Source organism: Salmo salar, chromosome ssa04 (genome assembly GCF_905237065.1).
Source record: "Salmo salar chromosome ssa04, Ssal_v3.1, whole genome shotgun sequence".
Taxonomy (NCBI): domain Eukaryota; kingdom Metazoa; phylum Chordata; class Actinopteri; order Salmoniformes; family Salmonidae; genus Salmo; species Salmo salar.
This window is the reverse complement of record NC_059445.1, coordinates 5,153,635-5,181,405: the sequence shown is the minus strand read 5'-3', so window position 1 is coordinate 5,181,405 and position 27,771 is coordinate 5,153,635. Positions and strand designations below refer to the sequence as shown.

Genomic DNA, 27,771 nt, shown 5'->3' with positions numbered 1-27,771 from the left:
CTCTCCACCAGTCTATTCTACTGTAAGGGTCTGTTATCTCTCCACCAGGCTATTCTACTGATAGGATCTGTTATCTCTCCGCCAGTCTATTCTACTGTAAGGGTCTGTTATCTCCCCCACCTTCTACTGTAAGGGTCTGTTATCTCTCCACCAGTCTATTCTACTGTAAGGGTCTGTTATCTCCCCACCTTCTACTGTAAGGGTCTGTTATCTCTCCACCTTCTACTGTAAGGGTCTGTTATCGCTCCACCAGTCTATTCTACTGTAAGGGTCTGTTATCTCTCCACCAGTCTATTCTACTGTAAGGGTCTGTTATCTCTCCACCAGTCTATTCTACTGTAAGGGTCTGTTATCTCCCCACCACTTCGTTAGAAATCCCACTGAATGTGTGTGTGTGTGTACGTACATGTGTGTGTGTTTGTGTGTGTGTTGTGGGGATTGTGTGTGTGTGTGGGCTGTGATTGTCTGTGTGTGTGTGTGTGTGTGTGTGTGTGTGTGTGTGTGTGTGTGTGTGTGTGTGTGTGTGTGTGTGTGTGTGTGTGTGTGTGTGTGTGTGTGTGTGTTTTTGTGTGTGTGTGTGTGTGTGTGTGTGTGTGTGTGTGTGTGTGTGTGTGTGTGTGTGTGTGTGTGTGTGTGTGTGTGTGTGTGTGTGTGTGTGTGTGTGTGTGTGTGTGTGTGTGTGTGTGTGTGTGTGTGTGTGTGTGTGTGTGTGTGTGTGTGTGTGTGTGTGTGTGTGTGTGTGTGTGTGTGTGTGTGTGTGTGTGTGTGTGTGTGTGTGTGTGTGTGTGTGTGTGTGTGTGTGTGTGTGTGTGTGTGTGTGTGTGTGTGTGTGTGTGTGTGTGTGTGTGTGTGTGTGTGTGTGTGTGTATAGGTGAACACATCTGTCTCTCTCCACATCAGTAATGTGGTTTTAATGAGAATCAGCATCGAACCAGACTAATTCCCTTCCAATGTCTCTGTTATACTGGGAGTAGTGTTTCAATCACACACACACACACACACACACACACACACACACACACACACACACACACACACACACACACACATCACATAAACACACACACACACACACACACACACCACCCCTCTCTCTGGGCTTGTACAACAGCTCTTCTAAATATGGGTAACCCTGTCGCCCCGTCCCCCCCCTCTCACCCCGTCCCCCCCTCTCACCCCGCCCTGTCCCCCCACTCTCACCGCCCCCCTCTCACCCCGTCCCCCCCTCTCACCCCACCCTGTCCCCCACTCTCACCGCACCCCCCTCTCACCCCGTCCTGTCCCCCCCCACTCTCACCCCGTCCTGTCCCCAGGTTTGACAGCGTCTTGTGTGGGTATATTTGACAGTGTCTGTGACCTTGACATAGAAGCTCCGCACTGTGGGACCCCCCTCCTCCTCCTCTACCCTCGTTTCCACAACAACCTGACACAGCGCCGTCACCGTGGCGATGACAAGGGGAGGATGTTATTGTCCGGGGATCGCCATGGAGACCCCACCTGACAGACGCGTGCACACACACACACACACACACACACACACACACACACACACACACACACACACACACACACACACACACACACACACACACACACACACACACACACACAGCAGCAGCAGCAGGTTGTGTTAGAGACAGGAATATCCCTATGGAAACAAAACACTTTGTAGTCACCGTGGCGACGACAAGAGGGAAAGATGTTATTTTACAAAACACAGCCTCTGGACGAACCGACTGTAGAACAACTCAAAGTCCTCGAAGACTGAATGAACACATTGAAGACTAACACTGGGCCCCAAATGTCCCCCCTATATAGGGGCCCCTGGGACGATACCTGGATCACATTTATAAACATGTAGTAGACCCAGCTCTTTATTAACCTGTAGTACCCAGCTCTTTATTAACCTGTAGTACCCAGCTCTTTATTAACCTGTAGTAGACCCAGCTCTTTATTAACCTGTAGTACCCAGCTCTTTATAAACCTGTAGTACCCAGCTCTTTATTAACCTGTAGTACCCAGCTCTTTATTAACCTGTAGTAGACCCAGCTCTTTATTAACCTGTAGTAGACCCAGCTCTTTATTAACCTGTAGTAGACCCAGCTCTTTATTAACCTGTAGTAGACCCAGCTCTTTATTAACCTGTAGTAGACCCAGCTCTTTATTAACCTGTAGTACCCAGCTCTTTATTAACCTGTAGTACCCAGCTCTTTATTAACCTGTAGTAGACCCAGCTCTTTATTAACCTGTAGTAGACCCAGCTCTTTATTAACCTGTAGTACCCAGCTCTTTATTAACCTGTAGTACCCAGCTCTTTATTAACCTGTAGTAGACCCAGCTCTTTATTAACCTGTAGTACCCAGCTCTTTATTAACCTGTAGTACCCAGCTCTTTATTAACCTGTAGTACCCAGCTCTTTATTAACCTGTAGTACCCAGCTCTTTATTAGCCTGTAGTAGACCCAGCTCTTTATTAACCTGTAGTAGACCCAGCTCTTTATTAACCTGTAGTACCCAGCTCTTTATTAACCTGTAGTACCCAGCTCTTTATTAACCTGTAGTAGACCCAGCTCTTTATTAACCTGTAGTAGACCCAGCTCTTTATTAACCTGTAGTACCCAGCTCTTTATTAACCTGTAGTACCCAGCTCTTTATTAACCTGTAGTAGACCCAGCTCTTTATTAACCTGTAGTACCCAGCTCTTTATTAACCTGTAGTACCCAGCTCTTTATTAACCTGTAGTACCCAGCTCTTTATTAACCTGTAGTACCCAGCTCTTTATTAACCTGTAGTACCCAGCTCTTTATTAACCTGTAGTACCCAGCTCTTTATTAACCTGTAGTAGACCCAGCTCTTTATTAACCTGTAGTAGACCCAGCTCTTTATTAACCTGTAGTACCCAGCTCTTTATTAACCTGTAGTACCCAGCTCTTTATTAACCTGTAGTACCCAGCTCTTTATTAACCTGTAGTACCCAGCTCTTTATTAACCTGTAGTACCCAGCTCTTTATTAACCTGTAGTAGACCCAGCTCTTTATTAACCTGTAGTACCCAGCTCTTTATTAACCTGTAGTACCCAGCTCTTTATTAAACTGTAGTACCCAGCTCTTTATTAACCTGTAGTAGACCCAGCTCTTTATTAACCTGTAGTAGACCCAGCTCTTTATTAACCTGTAGTACCCAGCTCTTTATTAACCTGTAGTACCCAGCTCTTTATTAACCTGTAGTACCCAGCTCTTTATTAACCTGTAGTACCCAGCTCTTTATTAACCTGTAGTAGACCCAGCTCTTTATAAACCTGTAGTACCCAGCTCTTTATTAACCTGTAGTACCCAGCTCTTTATAAACCTGTAGTACCCAGCTCTTTATTAACCTGTAGTACCCAGCTCTTTATTAACCTGTAGTAGACCCAGCTCTTTATTAACCTGTAGTACCCAGCTCTTTATTAACCTGTAGTACCCAGCTCTTTATAAACCTGTAGTACCCAGCTCTTTATTAACCTGTAGTAGACCCAGCTCTTTATTAACCTGTAGTACCCAGCTCTTTATTAACCTGTAGTACCCAGCTCTTTATTAACCTGTAGTAGACCCAGCTCTTTATTAACCTGTAGTACCCAGCTCTTTATAAACCTGTAGTACCCAGCTCTTTATTAACCTGTAGTACCCAGCTCTTTATTAACCTGTAGTACCCAGCTCTTTATAAACCTGTAGTACCCAGCTCTTTATTAACCTGTAGTACCCAGCTCTTTATTAACCTGTAGTAGACCCAGCTCTTTATAAACCTGTAGTACCCAGCTCTTTATAAACCTGTAGTAGACCCAGCTCTTTATTAACCTGTAGTACCCAGCTCTTTATTAACCTGTAGTACCCAGCTCTTTATTAACCTGTAGTACCCAGCTCTTTATTAACCTGTAGTAGACCCAGCTCTTTATAAACCTGTAGTACCCAGCTCTTTATTAACCTGTAGTAGACCCAGCTCTTTATAAACCTGTAGTACCCAGTTCTTTATAAACCTGTAGTACCCAGCTCTTTATTAACCTGTAGTACCCAGCTCTTTATTAACCTGTAGTAGACCCAGCTCTTTATTAACCTGTAGTACCCAGCTCTTTATTAACCTGTAGTACCCAGCTCTTTATTAACCTGTAGTACCCAGCTCTTTATTAACCTGTAGTACCCAGCTCTTTATTAACCTGTAGTACCCAGCTCTTTATAAACCTGTAGTACCCAGCTCTTTATTAACCTGTAGTAGACCCAGCTCTTTATTAACCTGTAGTAGACCCAGCTCTTTATTAACCTGTAGTAGACCCAGCTCTTTATTAACCTGTAGTACCCAGCTCTTTATTAACCTGTAGTACCCAGCTCTTTATTAACCTGTAGTACCCAGCTCTTTATTAACCTGTAGTATCCAGCTCTTTATTAACCTGTAGTAGACCCAGCTCTTTATTAACCTGTAGTACCCAGCTCTTTATTAACCTGTAGTAGACCCAGCTCTTTATTAACCTGTAGTACCCAGCTCTTTATTAACCTGTAGTAGACCCAGCTCTTTATTAACCTGTAGTACCCAGCTCTTTATTAACCTGTAGTACCCAGCTCTTTATTAACCTGTAGTACCCAGCTCTTTATTAACCTGTAGTACCCAGCTCTTTATTAACCTGTAGTACCCAGCTCTTTATTAACCTGTAGTACCCAGCTCTTTATTAACCTGTAGTACCCAGCTCTTTATTAACCTGTAGTAGACCCAGCTCTTTATTAACCTGTAGTACCCAGCTCTTTATTAACCTGTAGTACCCAGCTCTTTATTAACCTGTAGTAGACCCAGCTCTTTATTAACCTGTAGTACCCAGCTCTTTATTAACCTGTAGTACCCAGCTCTTTATAAACCTGTAGTACCCAGCTCTTTATTAACCTTTAGTACCCAGCTCTTTATTAACCTGTAGTAGACCCAGCTCTTTATTAACCTGTAGTAGACCCAGCTCTTTATTAACCTGTAGTACCCAGCTCTTTATTAACCTGTAGTAGACCCAGCTCTTTATTAACCTGTAGTACCCAGCTCTTTATTAACCTGTAGTACCCATCTCTTTATTAACCTGTAGTAGACCCAGCTCTTTATTAACCTGTAGTAGACCCAGCTCTTTATTAACCTGTAGTACCCAGCTCTTTAATAACCTGTAGTAGACCCAGCTCTTTATTAACCTGTAGTAGACCCAGCTCTTTTTAACCTGTAGTACCCAGCTCTTTTTTAACCTGTAGTACCCAGCTCTTTATTAACCTGTAGTAGACCCAGCTCTTTATAAACCTGTAGTACCCAGCTCTTTATTAACCTGTAGTACCCAGCTCTTTATTAACCTGTAGTACCCAGCTCTTTATTAACCTGTAGTACCCAGCTCTTTATTAACCTGTAGTACCCAGCTCTTTATTAACCTGTAGTAGACCCAGCTCTTTATTAACCTGTAGTACCCAGCCCTTTATTAACCTGTAGTACCCAGCTCTTTATTAACCTGTAGTACCCAGCTCTTTATTAACCTGTAGTAGACCCAGCTCTTTATTAACCTGTAGTACCCAGCTCTTTATTAACCTGTAGTAGACCCAGCTCTTTATTAACCTGTAGTACCCAGCTCTTTATTAACCTGTAGTACCCAGCTCTTTATTAACCTGTAGTACCCAGCTCTTTATTAACCTGTAGTACCCAGCTCTTTATAAACCTGTAGTACCCAGCTCTTTATTAACCTGTAGTACCCAGCTCTTTATTAACCTGTAGTAGACCCAGCTTTTTATTAACCTGTAGTAGACCCAGCTCTTTATTAACCTGTAGTACCCAGCTCTTTATTAACCTGTAGTAGACCCAGCTCTTTATTAACCTGTAGTACCCAGCTCTTTATTAACCTGTAGTACCCAGCTCTTTATTAACCTGTAGTACCCAGCTCTTTATTAACCTGTAGTACCCAGCTCTTTATTAACCTGTAGTACCCAGCTCTTTATTAACCTGTAGTACCCAGCTCTTTATTAACCTGTAGTACCCAGCTCTTTATTAACCTGTAGTACCCAGCTCTTTATTAACCTGTAGTACCCAGCTCTTTATTAACCTGTAGTACTCAGCTCTTTATTAACCTGTAGTACCCAGCTCTTTATTAACCTGTAGTACCCAGCTCTTTATTAACCTGTAGTACCCAGCTCTTTATTAACCTGTAGTAGACCCAGCTCTTTATTAACCTGTAGTACCCAGCTCTTTATTAACCTGTAGTACCCAGCTCTTTATTAACCTGTAGTACCCAGCTCTTTATTAACCTGTAGTAGACCCAGCTCTTTATAAACCTGTAGTAGACCCAGCTCTTTATTAACCTGTAGTACCCAGCTCTTTATAAACCTGTAGTACCCAGCTCTTTATTAACCTGTAGTACCCAGCTCTTTATTAACCTGTAGTACCCAGCTCTTTATTAACCTGTAGTACCCAGCTCTTTATTAACCTGTAGTACCCAGCTCTTTATTAACCTGTAGTACCCAGCTCTTTATTAACCTGTAGTAGACCCAGCTCTTTATTAACCTGTAGTACCCAGCTCTTTATTAACCTGTAGTACCCAGCTCTTTATTAACCTGTAGTACCCAGCTCTTTATTAACCTGTAGTACCCAGCTCTTTATTAACCTGTAGTACCCAGCTCTTTATTAACCTGTAGTACCCAGCTCTTTATTAACCTGTAGTACCCAGCTCTTTATTAACCTGTAGTACCCAGCTCTTTATTAACCTGTAGTACCCAGCTCTTTATTAACCTGTAGTACCCAGCTCTTTATTAACCTGTAGTAGACCCAGCTCTTTATTAACCTGTAGTACCCAGCTCTTTATTAACCTGTAGTAGACCCAGCTCTTTATTAACCTGTAGTAGACCCAGCTCTTTATTAACCTGTAGTAGACCCAGCTCTTTATTAACCTGTAGTACCCAGCTCTTTATTAACCTGTAGTAGACCCAGCTCTTTATTAACCTGTAGTAGACCCAGCTCTTTATTAACCTGTAGTACCCAACTCTTTATTAACCTGTAGTAGACCCAGCTCTTTATTAACCTGTAGTACCCAGCTCTTTATTAACCTGTAGTACCCAGCTCTTTATTAACCTGTAGTACCCAGCTCTTTATTAACCTGTAGTAGACCCAGCTCTTTATTAACCTGTAGTACCCAGCTCTTTATTAACCTGTAGTACCCAGCTCTTTATTAACCTGTAGTACCCAGCTCTTTATTAACCTGTAGTACCCAGCTCTTTATTAACCTGTAGTAGACCCAGCTCTTTATTAACCTGTAGTACCCAGCTCTTTATTAACCTGTAGTACCCAGCTCTTTATTAACCTGTAGTAGACCCAGCTCTTTATTAACCTGTAGTACCCAGCTCTTTATTAACCTGTAGTAGACCCAGCTCTTTATTAACCTGTAGTAGACCCAGCTCTTTATTAACCTGTAGTAGACCCAGCTCTTTATTAACCTGTAGTAGACCCAGCTCTTTATTAACCTGTAGTACCCAGCTCTTTATTAACCTGTAGTACCCAGCTCTTTATTAACCTGTAGTAGACCCAGCTCTTTATTAACCTGTAGTAGACCCAGCTCTTTATTAACCTGTAGTAGTACCCAGCTCTTTATAAACCTGTAGTACCCAGCTCTTTATTAACCTGTAGTACCCAGCTCTTTATTAACCTGTAGTAGACCCAGCTCTTTATTAACCTGTAGTAGACCCAGCTCTTTATTAACCTGTAGTAGACCCAGCTCTTTATTAACCTGTAGTACCCAGCTCTTTATAAACCTGTAGTAGACCCAGCTCTTTATTAACCTGTAGTAGACCCAGCTCTTTATAAACCTGTAGTAGACCCAGCTCTTTATTAACCTGTAGTAGACCCAGCTCTTTATTAACCTGTAGTAGACCCAGCTCTTTATTAACCTGTAGTACCCAGCTCTTTATTAACCTGTAGTACCCAGCTCTTTATTAACCTGTAGTACCCAGCTCTTTATTAACCTGTAGTACCCAGCACTTTATTAACCTGTAGTAGACCCAGCTCTTTATTAACCTGTAGTACTCAGCTCTTTATTAACCTGTAGTACCCAGCTCTTTATTAACCTGTAGTACCCAGCTCTTTATTAACCTGTAGTACCCAGCTCTTTATTAACCTGTAGTACCCAGCTCTTTATAAACCTGTAGTACCCAGCTCTTTATAAACCTGTAGTAGACCCAGCTCTTTATTAACCTGTAGTACCCAGCTCTTTATTAACCTGTAGTAGACCCAGCTCTTTATTAACCTGTAGTAGACCCAGCTCTTTATTAACCTGTAGTAGACCCAGCTCTTTATTAACCTGTAGTAGACCCAGCTCTTTATTAACCTGTAGTAGACCCAGCTCTTTATAAACCTGTAGTAGACCCAGCTCTTTATTAACCTGTAGTACCCAGCTCTTTATTAACCTGTAGTACCCAGCTCTTTATTAACCTGTAGTAGACCCAGCTCTTTATTAACCTGTAGTACCCAGCTCTTTATTAACCTGTAGTAGACCCAGCTCTTTATTAACCTGTAGTAGACCCAGCTCTTTATTAACCTGTAGTAGACCCAGCACTTTATTAACCTGTAGTAGACCCAGCTCTTTATTAACCTGTAGTAGACCCAGCTCTTTATAAACCTGTAGTAGACCCAGCTCTTTATTAACCTGTAGTACCCAGCTCTTTATTAACCTGTAGTACCCAGCTCTTTATTAACCTGTAGTACCCAGCTCTTTATTAACCTGTAGTACCCAGCTCTTTATAAACCTGTAGTACCCAGCTCTTTATTAACCTGTAGTACCCAGCTCTTTATTAACCTGTAGTACCCAGCTCTTTATTAACCTGTAGTACCCAGCTCTTTATTAACCTGTAGTACCCAGCTCTTTATTAACCTGTAGTACCCAGCTCTTTATTAACCTGTTTTACCCAGCTCTTTATTAACCTGTAGTACCCAGCTCTTTATAAACCTGTAGTACCCAGCTCTTTATAAACCTGTAGTACCCAGCTCTTTATTAACCTGTAGTACCCAGCTCTTTATTAACCTGTAGTAGACCCAGCTCTTTATTAACCTGTAGTACCCAGCTCTTTATTAACCTGTAGTAGACCCAGCTCTTTATTAACCTGTAGTACCCAGCTCTTTATTAACCTGTAGTAGACCCAGCTCTTTATTAACCTGTAGTACCCAGCTCTTTATTAACCTGTAGTACCCAGCTCTTTATTAACCTGTAGTACCCAGCTCTTTATTAACCTGTAGTACCCAGCTCTTTATTAACCTGTAGTACCCAGCTCTTTATTAACCTGTCGTACCCAGCTCTTTATTAACCTGTAGTACCCAGCTCTTTATTAACCTGTAGTACCCAGCTCTTTATTAACCTGTAGTAGACCCAGCTCTTTATTAACCTGTAGTACCCAGCTCTTTATTAACCTGTAGTAGACCCAGCTCTTTATTAACCTGTAGTAGACCCAGCTCTTTATTAACCTGTAGTAGACCCAGCACTTTATTAACCTGTAGTAGACCCAGCTCTTTATTAACCTGTAGTAGACCCAGCTCTTTATAAACCTGTAGTAGACCCAGCTCTTTATTAACCTGTAGTACCCAGCTCTTTATAAACCTGTAGTACCCAGCTCTTTATTAACCTGTAGTACCCAGCTCTTTATTAACCTGTAGTACCCAGCTCTTTATTAACCTGTAGTACCCAGCTCTTTATTAACCTGTAGTACCCAGCTCTTTATTAACCTGTAGTACCCAGCTCTTTATTAACCTGTTTTACCCAGCTCTTTATTAACCTGTAGTACCCAGCTCTTTATAAACCTGTAGTACCCAGCTCTTTATAAACCTGTAGTACCCAGCTCTTTATTAACCTGTAGTACCCAGCTCTTTATTAACCTGTAGTAGACCCAGCTCTTTATTAACCTGTAGTACCCAGCTCTTTATTAACCTGTAGTAGACCCAGCTCTTTATTAACCTGTAGTAGACCCAGCTCTTTATTAACCTGTAGTACCCAGCTCTTTATTAACCTGTAGTACCCAGCTCTTTATTAACCTGTCGTACCCAGCTCTTTATTAACCTGTAGTACCCAGCTCTTTATTAACCTGTAGTACCCAGCTCTTTATTAACCTGTAGTACCCAGCTCTTTATTAACCTGTAGTAGACCCAGCTCTTTATTAACCTGTAGTAGACCCAGCTCTTTATTAACCTGTAGTACCCAGCTCTTTATTAACCTGTAGTACCCAGCTCTTTATTAACCTGTATTACCCAGCTCTTTATTAACCTGTAGTACCCAGCTCTTTATAAACCTGTAGTACCCAGCTCTTTATTAACCTGTAGTACCCAGCTCTTTATTAACCTGTAGTAGACCCAGCTCTTTATTAACCTGTAGTACCCAGCTCTTTATTAACCTGTAGTACCCAGCTCTTTATTAACCTGTAGTACCCAGCTCTTTATTAACCTGTAGTACCCAGCTCTTTATTAACCTGTAGTAGACCCAGCTCTTTATAAACCTGTAGTACCCAGCTCTTTATTAACCTGTAGTACCCAGCTCTTTATTAACCTGTAGTAGACCCAGCTCTTTATTAACCTGTAGTACCCAGCTCTTTATTAACCTGTAGTACCCAGCTCTTTATAAACCTGTAGTAGACCCAGCTCTTTATTAACCTGTAGTACCCAGCTCTTTATTAACCTGTAGTACCCAGCTCTTTATTAACCTGTAGTACCCAGCTCTTTATTAACCTGTAGTACCCAGCTCTTTATTAACCTGTAGTACCCAGCTCTTTATTAACCTGTAGTACCCAGCTCTTTATTAACCTGTAGTAGACCCAGCTCTTTATTAACCTGTAGTAGACCCAGCTCTTTATAAACCTGTAGTACCCAGCTCTTTATTAACCTGTAGTAGACCCAGCTCTTTATTAACCTGTAGTAGACCCAGCTCTTTATTAACCTGTAGTACCCAGCTCTTTATTAACCTGTAGTAGACCCAGCTCTTTATTAACCTGTAGTACCCAGCTCTTTATAAACCTGTAGTAGACCCAGCTCTTTATTAACCTGTAGTACCCAGCTCTTTATTAACCTGTAGTACCCAGCTCTTTATTAACCTGTAGTACCCAGCTCTTTATTAACCTGTAGTAGACCCAGCTCTTTATTAACCTGTAGTACCCAGCTCTTTATTAACCTGTAGTAGACCCAGCTCTTTATTAACCTGTAGTAGACCCAGCTCTTTATTAACCTGTAGTACCCAGCTCTTTATTAACCTGTAGTAGACCCAGCTCTTTATTAACCTGTAGTACCCAGCTCTTTATTAACCTGTAGTACCCAGCTCTTTATTAACCTGTAGTAGACCCAGCTCTTTATTAACCTGTAGTAGACCCAGCTCTTTATTAACCTGTAGTACCCAGCTCTTTATTAACCTGTAGTACCCAGCTCTTTATAAACCTGTAGTACCCAGCTCTTTATTAACCTGTAGTAGACCCAGCTCTTTATAAACCTGTAGTACCCAGCTCTTTATTAACCTGTAGTAGACCCAGCTCTTTATAAACCTGTAGTACCCAGCTCTTTATTAACCTGTAGTAGACCCAGCTCTTTATTAACCTGTAGTACCCAGCTCTTTATAAACCTGTAGTAGACCCAGCTCTTTATTAACCTGTAGTACCCAGCTCTTTATTAACCTGTAGTACCCAGCTCTTTATTAACCTGTAGTACCCAGCTCTTTATTAACCTGTAGTACCCAGCTCTTTATTAACCTGTAGTACCCAGCTCTTTATTAACCTGTAGTACCCAGCTCTTTATTAACCTGTAGTACCCAGCTCTTTATAAACCTGTAGTACTCAGCTCTTTATTAACCTGTAGTACCCAGCTCTTTATTAACCTGTAGTACCCAGCTCTTTATAAACCTGTAGTACCCAGCTCTTTATTAACCTGTAGTAGACCCAGCTCTTTATTAACCTGTAGTACCCAGCTCTTTATTAACCTGTAGTACCCAGCTCTTTATTAACCTGTAGTAGACCCAGCTCTTTATTAACCTGTAGTACCCAGCTCTTTATTAACCTGTAGTACCCAGCTCTTTATTAACCTGTAGTACCCAGCTCTTTATTAACCTGTAGTACCCAGCTCTTTATTAACCTGTAGTACCCAGCTCTTTATTAACCTGTAGTACCCAGCTCTTTATTAACCTGTAGTAGACCCAGCTCTTTATTAACCTGTAGTAGACCCAGCTACAACTTGGAAACTAAATAAATATGACTCTGGAAGGCAACATAATGATGTTTGTTTCCAGCATTAGGACCGTCTTCCTGAAGAAGTTAAATCCGCTTCGTGTTTTGTTTCATTGCCACGATTCTAACAGGTATCGTGATTCTGGTATCAAATTAATGGATTCTATTTCAGCCACACCCGTTGCTTACAGGTGTATAAAATCGACCACACAGCCATGCAATCTCCATAGACAAACATTAGCAGTAGAATGGCCTTACTGAAGAAGAGCTCAGTGACTTTCAACGTGGCACCGTCATAGGATACCACCTTACCAACAAGCCAGTTTGTCAAATTTCTGCCCTGCTAGAGCTGCCCCGGTTATTGTGAAGTGGAAACGTCGAGGAGCAACAACGGCTCAGCCGCGAAGTGGTAGGCCACACAAGCTCACAGAATGGGACCGGCGAGTGCTGAAGCGCGTAGCGCGTTTAAAATCGTCTGTCCTTGGTTGCAAACCTCACTACCGAGTTCCAAACTGCCTCTGGAAGCAACGTCAGCACAAGAACTGTTCGTCGGGAGCTTCATGAAATGGGTTTCCATGGCCGAGCAGCCGCACACAAGCCTAAGATCACCATGCGCAATGCCAAGCGTCAGCTGGAGTGGTGTAAAGTTCGCCCGCCATTGGACTCTGGAGCAGTGGAAATGCCTTCTCTGGAGTGATGAATCACGCTTCACCATCTGGCAGTCCGACGGACGAATCTGTTTTTTGGCGGATGCCAGGAGAACTCTACCTCCCTAATGCTCTTGTGGCTGAATGGAAGAAAGTCCCATCAGCGTTGTTTCAACATCTAGTGGAAATCCTTCCCAGAAGAGTGGAGGCTGTTATAGCAGCAATGTTCCAACATCTAGTGTAAATCCTTCCCAGAAGAGAGGAGGCTGTTATAGCAGCAACATCCCTATATGGAAAATCTTCCCAGAAAAGTGGAGGGGGGGGGACCAACTCCATTGTAATGCCCATGATTTTGGAATGAGATGTTTGACGACCAGGTGTCCACATCCTGTTGGCCATGCAGTGTATTATCCAGTGCACTACTTCTGACCCAGAAAGGGGAATAGGGTGCCATTTGGGACGCAGCCTAACTCTTCACCACAGTACCTCAGGACAGGAAACTCTTCATCACAGTACCTCAGGACAGGAAACTCTCTCTAATACTGTTCACCTGACAGGAGACTCTCTCTAATACTGTTCACCTGACAGGAGACTCTCTCTAATACTGTTCACCTGACAGGAGACTCTCTCTAATACTGTTCACCTGACAGGAGACTCTCTCTAATACTGTTCACCTGACAGGAGACTCTCTCTAATACTGTTCACCTGACAGGAGACTCTCTCTAATACTGTTCACCTGACAGGAGACTCTCTCTAATACTGTTCACCTGACAGGAGACTCTCTCTAATACTGTTCACCTGACAGGAGACTCTCTCTAATACTGTTCACCTGACAGGAGACTCTCTCTAATACTGTTCACCTGACAGGAGACTCTCTCTAATACTGTTCACCTGACAGGAGACTCTCTCTAATACTGTTCACCTGACAGGAGACTCTCTCTAATACTGTTCACCTGACAGGAGACTCTCTCTAATACTGTTCACCTGACAGGAGACTCTCTCTAATACTGTTCACCTGACAGGAGACTCTCTCTGTTGTTCACCTGACAGGAGACTCTCTAAGCGGCGGGAGCGTTAAAATCGTCTGTTTGGTTGCAAAACCCACTACCGAAGTCCAAACTGCCTCTGGAAGCAACGCCAGCACAAGAACTGTGCCGGGAGCTATGAAAATGGGTTTCCACGAGCAGCCGTCACACAAGCCTAAGATCACCATGCGCAATGCCAAGCGCCAGGGAGTGGTGTAAAGTTCGCCCGCCAGGTTGGAGACTCTGGAGCAGTGGAAATGCCTTCTCTGGAGTGATGAATCACGCTTCACCATCTGGGCAGTCCCGACGGACGAATCTGTTTTTTTGGCGGATGCCAGGAGAATCCTCTACCTCCCTAATGCTCTTGTGGCTGAATGGAAGAAAGTCCCATCAGCGTTGTTTCAACATCTAGTGGAAATCCTTCCCAGAAGAGAGGAGGCTGTTATAGCAGCAATGCTCCCAACATCTAGTGGAAATCCTTCCCAGAAGAGTGGAGTGGCTGTTATAGCAGCAAAGGGGGGGACAACTCCATGGTAATGCCCAGAATTGATTTTGGAATGAGATGTTTGACGACCAGGTGTCCACATCCTGTTGGCCATGCAGTGTATTATCCAGTGCACCACTTTGGACCCAGAAAGGGGAATAGGGCGCTATTTGGGGACGCAGCCTAACTCTCTCTAATACTGTTCACCTGACAGGAGACTCTCTCTAATACTGTTCACCTGACAGGAGACTCTCTCTAATACTGTTCACCTGACAGGAGACTCTCTCTAATACTGTTCACCTGACAGGAGACTCTCTCTAATACTGTTCACCTGACAGGAGACTCTCTCTAATACTGTTCACCTGACAGGAGACTCTCTCTAATACTGTTCACCTGACAGGAGACTCTCTCTAATACTGTTCACCTGACAGGAGACTCTCTCTAATACTGTTCATCATCTCTTCTCTTCACTTCTTTGTCTACTCTATTATAATCCTCACTATAGCAAAGCTCTCTCTCTCTCTCTCTCTCTCTCTCTCTCTCTAGCTAGCGCTCTCTCGGGGGTGGCGAATCACTGAGGCAGAACGGACAGAACGGGGGAGAGAGACAGAGAGATGGAGGGAAGGAGGGAGGGCTCAGTGACTGTCAGCTCAGGGAGAAGAATCCCTGGGGAGGAGTAAAGGTTTTGAGGAAAACAAGAAAAGAGAGAGAGAGAGAGAGAGAGAGAGAGAGGAGAGGAGGAGAGAGAGAGAGAGAGAGAGAGAGAGAGAGGAGGAGAGGAGGAGAGGACAGGGAATGTTGTTTTTGATGTGAGGGTGGTGGCTGGATTGTGGGGGAAAAAGAAAGAGAGAGAGAGAAGAGGAAGAAAGGTCGAAGAGGAAGGAGAGAGAGATACGCTACTACTACTACTGTTCTTTTCCTGTCTGTTACTTCCTGTCTGTTCCTGTCTGTTACTTCCTGTCTGTTACTTCCTGTCTGTTCCTCCGCTGTTCATCTGTTTACTTCCTGTCTGTTCCTGTCTGTTCCTGTCTGTTACTTCCTGTCTGTTCCTGTCTGTTCCCCGTCTGTTCCCGTCTGTTCCTGTCTGTTCCTGTGTGTTTCTGTGTGTTCCTGTGTGTTCCTGTGTGTTCCCATCTGTTCCCATCTGTTCCCATCTGTTCCCATCTGTTCCTGTGTGTTCCTGTCTGTTCCTATCTGTTGTTAGCTGTTCCTATTGGTTCCTATCTGTTGTTAGCTGTTCTTATCTGTTCTTAGCTAGTTCATATCTGTTCCTATCTGTTCCTATCTGTTGTTAGCTGTTGTTAGCTAGTTCATATCTGTTCCTATCGGTTCCTATCTGTTATTAACGGTTAATAACTGTTCCTATCTGTTTCTGTTCCAGGAGGAGATTTTTTCGGGGAGTCCCTATTCCCACCCTCAGTATTCCACATATAACGAGTCCTGGAGATTTCCAAACCCCAGCCTGTTAGGTAAGGCAATAACCCCTACACCCATCATGGACATTATTCAATTAACCAATTAACCAATTAACCAATCCACCATTCTTTCTCAAAGACATCCTAATTCCCTATTTAGTGCACTACTACTTTTTTGAGCAGAGCCCTATGTGTGAATTTGATATCACTGGAGGTTGAAGTTCAGGCTGTGCTGACCACTAGGTTAAGGGGTTTATAGAGGTCAGGGGTTAGTCTGTAGTCTACACTGACTGTAGATTGACTGTAGTGTTGTTGTCCATAGAGATAATTAGATGACTTAACTTGGGGATAGAACCCGGGTTTTTTTGTGTGGACTTTGAAGGCTTCCACCATTTTAAAGTAGTCGACTGGGTGGTGATTCCTATGGGGTTTCCTATGGGAGCGATCAGGCTTATGATCAGAGCACTGTCTTCTTCTTCTTCTTCTAATAGGATGCTATGGTTTGTTAATGGTTTTAATCTATATTAATCGCCATCTAGTGGTCACAATAAATTAATGCCACACAATCTATAGTTCAGGACTTCAGCCCTGGAGGTGGCAGTAAATCATCAATATTAGACTGAGCCTCTTTTCCAAATATAAAAAGAAGAAGAGAAAATTGACTACTTCAAAATGGAGATGGCCTCAACGGCGCTTGACCCCCCCCCCCCCGTGCTATCGCAGAAAACCATTATTGAGGACTTGACACAAAGCCGAGTTCTCTAACTAACCTTACGGTTGTGTCTGTGTCAGAGATTACAGGTCAGGGGTCAGAGAGAGGTCAGGGTTCAGAGGTTATTAACCTGTAGTGATGTCCTCTCTCTCTCTCTCTCTCAGTGTTCCAACAGGACTATGGGTCTCTCCTGGGGACGGAGATCGGCTGTTCCTCTGGCCTCTTCACCGCCAGCCAGACGGGACAGATGCAAGGTGGGATTTAACAGTAGCTCTGTACTTCCAGACAGTCCAGTGGAATTACCTACAGTACAGACAGACAGACAGACAGACAGACAGACAGACAGACAGACAGACAGACAGACAGACAGACAGACAGACAGACAGACAGACAGACAGACAGACAGACAGACAGACAGACAGACAGACAGACAGACGGGGCTGACATAGTGATGAGGCTGACAGGTAGAGGAACAGGGGAGGTAGGTGTCAGTGTGTGATTGATGGATATGACAGGGACAGGTATCCGCGAGGGGAGTGTGTGGCACAGGGGATTAGAAGTAGCAGCGCTCTGTGTGTGTGTGTGTGTGTGTGTGTGTGTGTGACCATCTTCCCGTCAACTATAACAATGCTGCTCCTGCCCAGCCACTAACTGAGTGTGTGTGTGTGTGTGTGTGTGTGTGTGTGTGTGTGTGTGTGTGTGTGTGTGTGTGTGTGTGTGTGTGTGTAGGGTCGCCGTACTACTACAGCGCGGCATCGCGAGGGGCGGGACCGGCTGCCACGGCAACTGCCTCCGCCTACGACCGCCACTGACCCCGCCAATCAACGATGAAGAGGAGGATGAGGAAGAGGAGGAAGAAAGGAGAGATAGCACCAGCACTGTCCAATAGTAGCCTGCCAACTGACAGAGGAGGAAGTAGAGGAGGAGAAACAGGAAGGAGAGGAGGAGAAACAGGAAGGAGAGGAGGAGGAAGGAGAGGAGGGGGAAGGAGAGGAGGAGGAAGGAGAGGAGGAGAAACAGGAAGGAGAGGAGGAGGAAGGAGAGGAGGAAAAACAGGAAGGAGAAGAGGAGGAAGAGGAAGTGGACGAAGAGGACGAGGAGGAAGATCTGCTTTACATCAGTAAACTCCCGACTGCGCGCTTTTGATTGACACTCGAGCCGACCAATCCCTGCTGAGCTGAGACACTGACCTATTGCTATTGCACCTGTTACGATAACGTGGAATAAACAGGAAGGATGCACCCACAGAGACTGATCCCAGGTCAGATTGGAGAGTTTACCACCTAACGGGTAGGGATAGGATCTGAGGAGGGCAAGCTGATCCCAGGTTAGATTGGAGAGTTTACCACCTAACGGGTAGGGATAGGATCTGAGGAGGGCAAGCTGATCCCAGGTTAGATTGGTTGTTATTATATACACCAGGACTATTCGACTGTAGTCCAGAGCTCTCCTGGTTGTAACCTGGTTGTCATCCTGCCCCTCTAACCAGGGACTGATTCAGACCTGGGACACCAGGTAACTAGACTGTCTGGCCAATCACTGACATGAATCAATCAATCAATCAATGAACTACTAGCCAGGGAGACTAGCCGCCCAGCAGAGACAAAGACCTGGAGAGATGGAACTGAACAGCCTCCACATTACAGCCTGATAAGTACAACGTAGAGGGTGAATCCCAATAGGATCTCCTTTCTCCTGAAGTGTACACTCGTTCACTACTTCCCACAAATCTAAAACCATTGGATTGGTAGAGGCTTTTTTTTAAAATTAATTATTGTTATACCAGTCATTTCCTTTGAACTCAGTGAAGGGAAGTGAAGAAAGTGCCCACTTTGGGAGGAAGGACGGCAGACAGACAGACAGACAGACAGGCAGGCAGGCAGACAGGCAGACAGACAGGCAGGCAGGCAGGCAGGCAGACAGGCAGGCAGGCAGGCAGACAGGCAGGCAGGCAGGCACAGAATAGGAGCCACCCGAGTTTCTGGTGAATAAGATGGATATATATAGAGTGAGAGAGAGAGACAGAGAGAGAGAGAGAGAGAGACAGAGAGAGAGACAGAGAGAGAGAGAGAGAGAGAGAGAGAGAGTAATATATTTAAATCCCTTTTCGCTGCACTCAAAAGTGACCGTATAATTATGGCTCTGTCTTTCCGTTTTTAGAGGTGATTTCCATTATTTTCACACATCCTGAATATGCTAACGAGTAACCAGGAAGTAGTAATGGTGGCCACACCCCTCCTCTCCTCTCTCTCTCTCTCTCTCTCTCTCTCTCTCCAAAATCCCCAAAGATAGTGGTGCCCCCCCCCCCAGTGGTGTGGCTGACTAACGACAAGAAGCACAAAGTGACCCAAATCACCTTCATATAGACGCCATTTTGACTTCTTCTTCTCCTTCTCCTTCTTAGTGCTTGTCTTCCATTAGACATTCGTTCTTCAGTGGGAGAATAAACTGAAACCTATGGTTTTTCTCCCCCCCCTCTATGTGTTCTGCGCTGTGACAATGCATGAGTTAGGCCTTTACTGATACTCTGACACACACCAGTATGCAGGGAACTGTCCCTAGTCACTGATCTAAGGTCAGTTATATACCCCCTCCAATGGTTAAGGATAGGACCTGGGAGAGGCTAAACTGATTCTAGATCTGTGGTTAAGAGCAGGTTCTAGCCTTTTTAGTGCCATTTCTCGCGTAACCGGCCCGTCTGTATGAGATTTGTATATTTAAAAAATCACTTAAAAGAAGGACTAAATAAGTCTAGATATCAATATCGATTTTGAAATATTCATGATATTTAAACATTTTAGATTTTAGTGACAAAAAATTTTTACAAAAAAATTGAGAATAAAAAAGGTGTGATGTAGTTTTTAGCCTGAGAGTGACTTGTTGTTGTTTTGGATACTCTCTCTCTGTGTGTGTGTGTGTGTGTGTGTGTGTGTGTGTGTGTGTGTGTGTGTGTGTGTGTGTGTGTGTGTGTGTGTGTGTGTGTGTGTGTGTGTGTGTGTGTGTGTGTGTGTGTCAGTTGTAGCTGTCTGGTTGGAAGGAACCAAAACTGAACATAAAGAGATATATATATATATATCTATATAGCTACAGAAAACTACTGAACAAACTGTTGTTTCAATCTCTGTTGTAAAATAAATAGCGATAGAAAATAATCCTTCAGTTACACATTTGTAGACCTTAATAAAGTTGTTTTGTATGCAACTCTAAAGAAAACCCCTTACTGTGGTTCGCCTCGTGTGCTCGATATGGGTAAACCCTGTGGACTTAGTATTACTAGAACGGACATTCTAGAACCACCAGACATTCTAGAACACATGGACATTCTAGAACCACTAGACATTCTAGAACCACTAGACATTCTACAACCACTAGACATTCTACACCCACTAGACATTCTACAACCACCGGACATTCTACAACCACTAGACATTCTACACCCACTAGACATTCTAGAACCACTAGACATTCTAGAACACATGGACATTCTAGAACCACTAGACATTCTAGAACCACTAGACATTCTACAACCACTAGACATTCTACACCCACTAGACATTCTACAACCACCGGACATTCTACAACCACTAGACATTCTACACCCACTAGACATTCTAGAACCACTAGACATTCTAGAACCACTAGACATTCTAGAACCACTAGACATTCTACAACCACTAGACATTCTACACCCACTAGACATTCTACAACCACTAGACATTCTACAACCACCGGACATTCTACACCCACTAGACATTCTACAACCACTAGACATTCTACAACCACTAGACATTCTAGAACCACTAGACATTCTACATCCACTAGACATTCTACACCCACTAGACATTCTACAACCACTAGACATTCTACAACCACTAGACATTCTAGAACCACTAGACATTCTACACCCACTAGACATTCTACACCCACTAGACATTCTACAACCACTAGACATTCTAGAACCACTAGACATTCTACAACCACCGGACATTCTAACCCACTAGACATTCTACAACCACTAGACATTCTACAACCACTGGACAATCTACAACCACAAGACATTCTAGAACCACTAGACATTCTAGAACCACCAGACATTCTACACCCACTAGACATTCTACAACCACCAGACATTCTACACCCACTAGACATTCTACAACCACCGGACATTCTACAACCACCGGACATTCTACAACCACTAGACATTCTACAACCACTAGACATTCTACAACCACTGGACATTCTACACCCACTAGACATTCTACACCCACTAGACATTCTACACCCACTAGACATTCTACAACCACTAGACATTCTACAATCACTAGACATTCTACACCCACTAGACATTCTACATCCACTAGACATTCTACACCCACTAGACATTCTACAACCACTAGACATTCTACACCCACTAGACATTCTACAACCACTAGACATTCTACAATCACTAGACATTCTACACCCACTAGACATTCTACAACCACTAGACATTCTACAACCACTAGACATTCTACACCCACTAGACATTCTACAACCACTAGACATTCTACAACCACTAGACATTCTACACCCACTAGACATTCTAGAACCACTAGACATTCTACAACCACTAGACATTCTACACCCACTAGACATTCTAGAACCACTAGACATTCTACACCCACTAGACATTCTAGAACCACTAGACATTCTACAACCACTAGACATTCTACACCCACTAGACATTCTAGAACCACTAGACATTCTACAACCACTAGACATTCTACAACCACTAGACATTCTACACCCACTTGACATTCTAGAACCACTAGACATTCTACAACCACTAGACATTCTACAACCACTAGACATTCTACACCCACTAGACATTCTAGAACCACTAGACATTCTACACCTACTAGACATTCTACAACCACTAGACATTCTACAACCACTAGACATTCTACACCCACTAGACATTCTACAACCACTAGACATTCTACAACCACTAGACATTCTACACCCACTAGACATTCTACACCCACTAGACATTCTACAACCACTAGACATTCTAACCACTAGACATTCTACAACCACTAGACATTCTAGAACCACTAGACATTCTAGAACCACTAGACATTCTAGAACCACTAGACATTCTACAACCACTAGACATTCTACACCCACTAGACATTCTACACCCACTAGACATTCTAACCACTAGACATTCTACAACCACTAGACATTCTACAACCACTAGACATTCTACAACCACTAGACATTCTACACCCACTAGACATTCTACACCCACTAGACATTCTACAACCACCGGACATTCTACAACCACCAGACATTCTAGAACCACCGGACATTCTAACCCACTAGACATTCTACAACCACTAGACATTCTACAACCACTAGACATTCTAGAACCACCGGACATTCTAACCCACTAGACATTCTACAACCACCAGACATTCTAGAACCACCGGACATTCTAGAACCACCGGACATTCTAGAACCACCGGACATTCTAGAACCACTAGACATTCTAGAACCACTGGACATTCTAGAACTACCGGACATTCTACAACCACCGTACATTCTACAACCACTAGACATTCTACACCCACTAGACATTCTACAACCTCCAGACATTCTAGAACCACCAGACATTCTACAACCACTAGACATTCTAGAACCACCAGACATTCTAGAACCACTAGACATTCTACACCCACTAGACATTCTACACCCACTAGACATTCTACAACCACTAGACATTCTACAACCACTGGACATTCTACAACCACTGGACATTCTACAACCACTGTACATTCTACAACTACTAGACATTCTACAACCACTAGACATTCTACAACCACTAGACATTCTACAACCACTAGACATTCTACAACCACCAGACATTCTACAACCGCTAGACATTCTACAACCACTAGACATTCTAGAACCACTAGACATTCTAGAACCACTAGACATTCTACAACCACTAGACATTCTACAACCACTAGACATTCTACAACCACTAGACATTCTACAACCACTAGACATTCTACAACCACTAGACATTCTAGAACCACTAGACATTCTACACCCACTAGACATTCTACAACCACCAGACATTCTACAACCACTAGACATTCTACATCCACTAGACATTCTACAACCACTGGACATTCTAGAACCACCAGACACTCTACAACCACTAGACATTCTAGAACCACCAGACATTCTACAACCACTAGACATTCCAGAACCACTAGATGGGACATTCTAGAACCACTAGAAGGGACATTCTAGAACCACTAGATGGGACATTCTAGAACCACTAGAAGAGACATTCTAGAACCACTAGAAGGGACATTCTAGAACCACTAGAAGGGACATTCTAGAACCACTAGATGGGACATTCTAGAACCACTCGAAGGGACATTCTAGAACCACTAGAACGGTAATGGGATGGCTACAGTCCAGTGTACAGATTTCACACTCTGCGTCTCAAATGGCACCGTTTCTCTGCAACAGCAGCCAGTGCACTACGTGGGGAACAGGATGCCATTCGGGACGCGGGCTTTGCCTTTGTCCGTTCTACTAAACTCTAACTCTGCAGTGGAACCAATCCTTAACATTCTCTCTCTCTCTCTCTCTCTCTTGATTCTGAGGCATTAGATCCTGAAACTCACCAGCTGACAAAATAAGGTGCCTTTAGGTTTATACCTGAACACTCCCCTACTGACCACACGTCACTGACCCTCCCCTACTGACCACACGCCACTAAAACAAGTGCCACTGATCTACACAGACACAAAATGGCTGCCCCTAGCTAGAGCCCGAATGGAGGTTCTTTCCTCGAGCCAAACCAACCTGGCTACTACACCCCCCATTGGCCTCCAGGCTTGGGTCAATAGGTCAACATATCATCATGACATAATCCAATTGGACAATGAACAGGAAGTGAGTTAGGTCGGGACAACCAATCGGAATACAGACTTTTAGAGCAGAATTTGCATATTAGCAGAAACTTATAAAAACTCAGACAGGCTACTTAATCAAGCACAGAAAACCCAGACACAATCATGTAGCGGAAGGCTAGGCTACCACTCGATCATCATGAAATATGTCAGATATCTCCTTGATTTAAGTTAAGACAATAGTGACTTCTAACTGTGATTTAACTAAATCTCAGAACCTTTCTCTGGTAATCCAGTCTGTCTTTTACTTCCTTTCTTATTTCTCTGTATTTCTTTATTTTCATTCTCATGAGACTTTATCTTTTTTCTTTGCGGATACACACACACACACACACACACACACACACACACACACACACACACACACACACACACACACACACACACACACCCCCGCTAGTGTCAATTTGAAGAGATATCGACCGTTGGACAGACATTCCCCTAGAGGAAGTGAATCCAGTCATCATCTCTTCATCTCCACTCCATCTAAAGCCCTTCAACTCAACTACACAAGGACACCGAGGGCTGCGTCCTAAATGCACAAGGACACCGAGGCTGCGTCCTAAAATAGCACACTATTCCTTATTCAGCGCACTGCTTTTTATTCTTTTTTTTTAGCAAGTAGTGCACTACAAAGGGAATAGGGTGCCATAGGGCTCTGGTCTAAAGTAGTGCACTACAAAGGGAATAGGGTGCCATAGGGCTCTGGTCTAAAGTAGTGCACTACAAAGGGAATAGGGTGCCATAGGGCTCTGGTCTAAAGTAGTGCACTACAAAGGGAATAGGGTGCCATAGGGCTCTGGTCTAAAGAAGTGCACTACAAAGGGAATAGGGTGCCATAGGGCTCTGGTCTAAAGTTGTGCACTACAAAGGGAATAGGGTGCCATAGGGCTCTGGTCTAAAGTAGTGCACTACAAAGGGAATAGGGTGCCATAGGGCTTTGGTCTAAAGTAGTGCACTATATAGGGAATAGGGTGCCATAGGGCTATGGTCTAAAGTAGTGCACTACAAAGGGAATAGGGTGCCATAGGGCTCTGGTCTAAAGTAGTGCACTACAAAGGGAATAGGGTGCCATAGGGCTCTGGTCTAAAGTAGTGCACTATATAGGGAATAGGGTGCCATAGGGCTCTGGTCTAAAGTAGTGCACTATATAAGGAATAGGGGGGGGCCCTGGTCTATAGTAGTATTCCCTATATAGTGCACTACTTTAGACCAGGGCCCTATGAGTTCTTGTCACTATAAAGGGTACAGGGTGCCATTTGGAACGTGTCCATTGTGTTACAGAACGATACATCTTGCTATTGCTCTGACCTTATTGGCTCTCGGACAGAGAGGGAGGGTTTCCATTGGTCGAGGGGTCTTTTTGATTGACAGGCGTGACATTGAGGGTCTGTCATTGTGGGTGGTACTGTACCGCACAGTGGGGCAGGGGCCACACACACGACACACACACACACACACACACACACACACACACACACACACACACACACACACTCTCTCTCTTTGTCCTCTGCAGAGCGGTGAAACCCCCTGTCCCCAGGGGAGACACAACCTGCTGTTCCAATACAACCTCTCCCTGCTCCCTCTTTCCTTCTCCTGTCTGTCTCCCTCTCTCTCTCCCTGTCTCTCCCTGTCTCTCCCTTTTTCCCTCTCCTCCCCTCTCTCTCTTTCTCTCTCCCTCTCCCTCTCCCTCTCCTCTCTCTCTGTCTCTCCCTTTTTCCCTCTCCTCTCTCAATCTCTCTCTCTCTCTCTCCTCTCCTCTCTCTCAATCTCTGTCTCTATCTTTCTCTCTCTCTCTCTCTCTCTCCTCTCTCTCTCTGTCTTTCTGTCTTTCTCTCTCTCTCTCTCTCCTCTCTCTCTCTGTCTTTCTGTCTTTCTCTCTCTCTCTGTGTCTCTCTGTCTTTCTCTCTCTCTCCTCTCTCTCTGTGTCTCTCTGTCTTTCTCTCTCTCTCCTCTCTCTCTCTGTCTTTCTGTCTTTCTCTCTCTCCTCTCTCTCTCTGTGTCTCTCTGTCTTTCTCTCTCTCTGTATTATCTCCATATCTTTCTTCCCCTCCTTCCCCTAATCTCATCATATCTCCCCCTCGTCTGTCCTGTCCTCTCTATTTATTATTTTTCATTTTCTCCTCCTCCTCCTCCTCCTCCTTCTTCTTCTCCTCATCCTCCTTCTCCTCCTCCTCTTCCTCCTCCATCCTTCTCTTCCTCCTCCTCCTTCTCCTTTTCCTCCTCCTTCTCCTCCTCCTCCTCCTCCTCCGTCCTTCTCCTCCTCCTCCTCCTTCTTCGCTCCTCCTTTTCCTCCTCCATCCTTCTCCTTCTCTTCCTCCTCCTTCTTCTTCTCCTCCTCTTCCTCCTCCGTCCTTCTCCTCCTCCATCCTTCTCCTCCTCCTTCTCATCCTTCTCCTTTTTTACATTTACATTTTAGTCATTTAGCAGACGCTCTTATCCAGAGCAACTTACAGTAGTGAATGCATACATTTCATACATTTTTTTCCCCCGTACTGGTCCCCCGTGGGAATCGAACCCACAACCCTGGCGTTGCAAACACCATGCTCCTCCTCCTCCTTCTCCTCCTCTTCTCTTCCTCCTCCATCCTTCTCTTCCTTCTCCTTCTCCTTCTCCTCCGTCCTTCTCCTCCTCCTCCATCCTTCTCCTCCTTCTCCTTCTCCTTCTCCTCCGTCCTTCTCCTCCTCTTCCTTCTCCTTCTCCTCCATCCTTCTCCTCCGTCCTCCTCCTCCTTCTCCTTCTTCTCTTCCTTCTCCTTCTTCTCTTCCTTCTTCTGACAGTAACAATAATAATTCTCTCTTCTTTTGGCTTTTCAGATCTCATAATAATATCATAATATTCACCGTTCTGTCAGAAACTGGAAAAGAATCAGGGTTGTGCATCCCAAATAACACCCTATCCCTTATATAGTGCACTACTTTTGACCAGGGACCATAGGGTAATAGTGCACTATATATAAGGGAATAGGTTGCTTAGCGATACCCAGTGAGGTCGTTCGTTCCGAAGGCAAACCCTTTTCTGACCGTCTTCCTGTTCTGTAGGTCTGTGTTCCACCTGGACTTGTTTCAATGCTTTTTTAAAAAAAAAAATCACATCTTCAAATGCATTTCATTCACAATAGAAATATACAGTCTTTGTTTTCTAAAGACAAGACGCATCATCGTATTATTGACCCGCGAACGATTCAATCGTTATCTCGAAGGTTAGTTACCATTATATCTCCCACTTCTGACTGGAGGATCAAACCGCCGAAATATTTCCGTACTAAAATCTGATCCCAAAAAAATTTGATGTACATTTTTATGATTTATTTATTCATATTTTTTTATTTTTTGTGTATCTCAATATAAAACCGTGACGAGATAAAAGAAAAACGCCTTCCTAAAAACCACAACATTTAAATATCACAGTGACGACGACAACTACAAATTTGTGGCACAAATGATATTTACAATAAATCAACGTTACAATATTATAATATTCACGCTGGAGCCTTTAGTAACTTAAATAAAAATAAATGAAACAAAATAAAAATTTACTCAACTAAATGGCACCGTATGTCCTTACATACAGTGATACCCTACATTTTGACCAGGGCCCGTTGGAAAACCTTCTGCACAGAAAACTGTGGCCTTCTCTGAACAATCTGACATCATAGATGGGACATTCTAGAACCACTAGAAGGGACATTCTAGAACCACTAGAAGGGACATTCTAGAACCACTAGAAGGGACGTTCTAGAACCACTAGAAGGGACATTCTAGAACCACTAGAAGGGACATTCTAGAACCACTAGAAGGGACATTCTAGAACCACTAGAAGGGACATTCTAGAACCACTAGAAGGGACGTTCTAGAACCACTAGAAGGGACATTCTAGAACCACTAGACGGGACGTTCTAGAACCACTAGAAGGGACATTCTAGAACCACTAGAAGGGACATTCTAGAACCACTAGAAGTCCTCGGTTCCACAACTTCCTGTCAACACGTTTTTAACCTTTTCACATTTTAAAGACAACAGAAAGATGATGAAATGTTTAAAAAAAAAAAAAAAAATTGCTAAATTTGGTTTTAAAAATCTTTTTTTTGTTTGTTTGTTTGTCTAAATGAAAGGAGAGAATTCCCTCCAGAGCTGAGAATGAAAACATATCTGTAGCCATCACCAAAGCCTGAGTCTAAAAGCCTGTTTTAAACTAAAGATACACTTGTATCAGTGTGAGGAAAATGTCAAAACTTGTTACATCCAAAAAATAAGAATTAAAATACAAAAATAACAGAAAATATTCAAAACCTTCAATATTG

At 43.6% G+C, this 27,771-nt stretch overlaps 1 pseudogene; it reads left to right on the top strand.

Annotated features, from left to right (window-relative positions):
- Positions 1-18,726, top strand: part of LOC123742547 (paired box protein Pax-5-like) — a 64,595-nt pseudogene extending 45,869 nt beyond the window's left edge.
- The last annotated feature ends 9,045 nt before the right edge of the window (positions 18,727-27,771 follow it).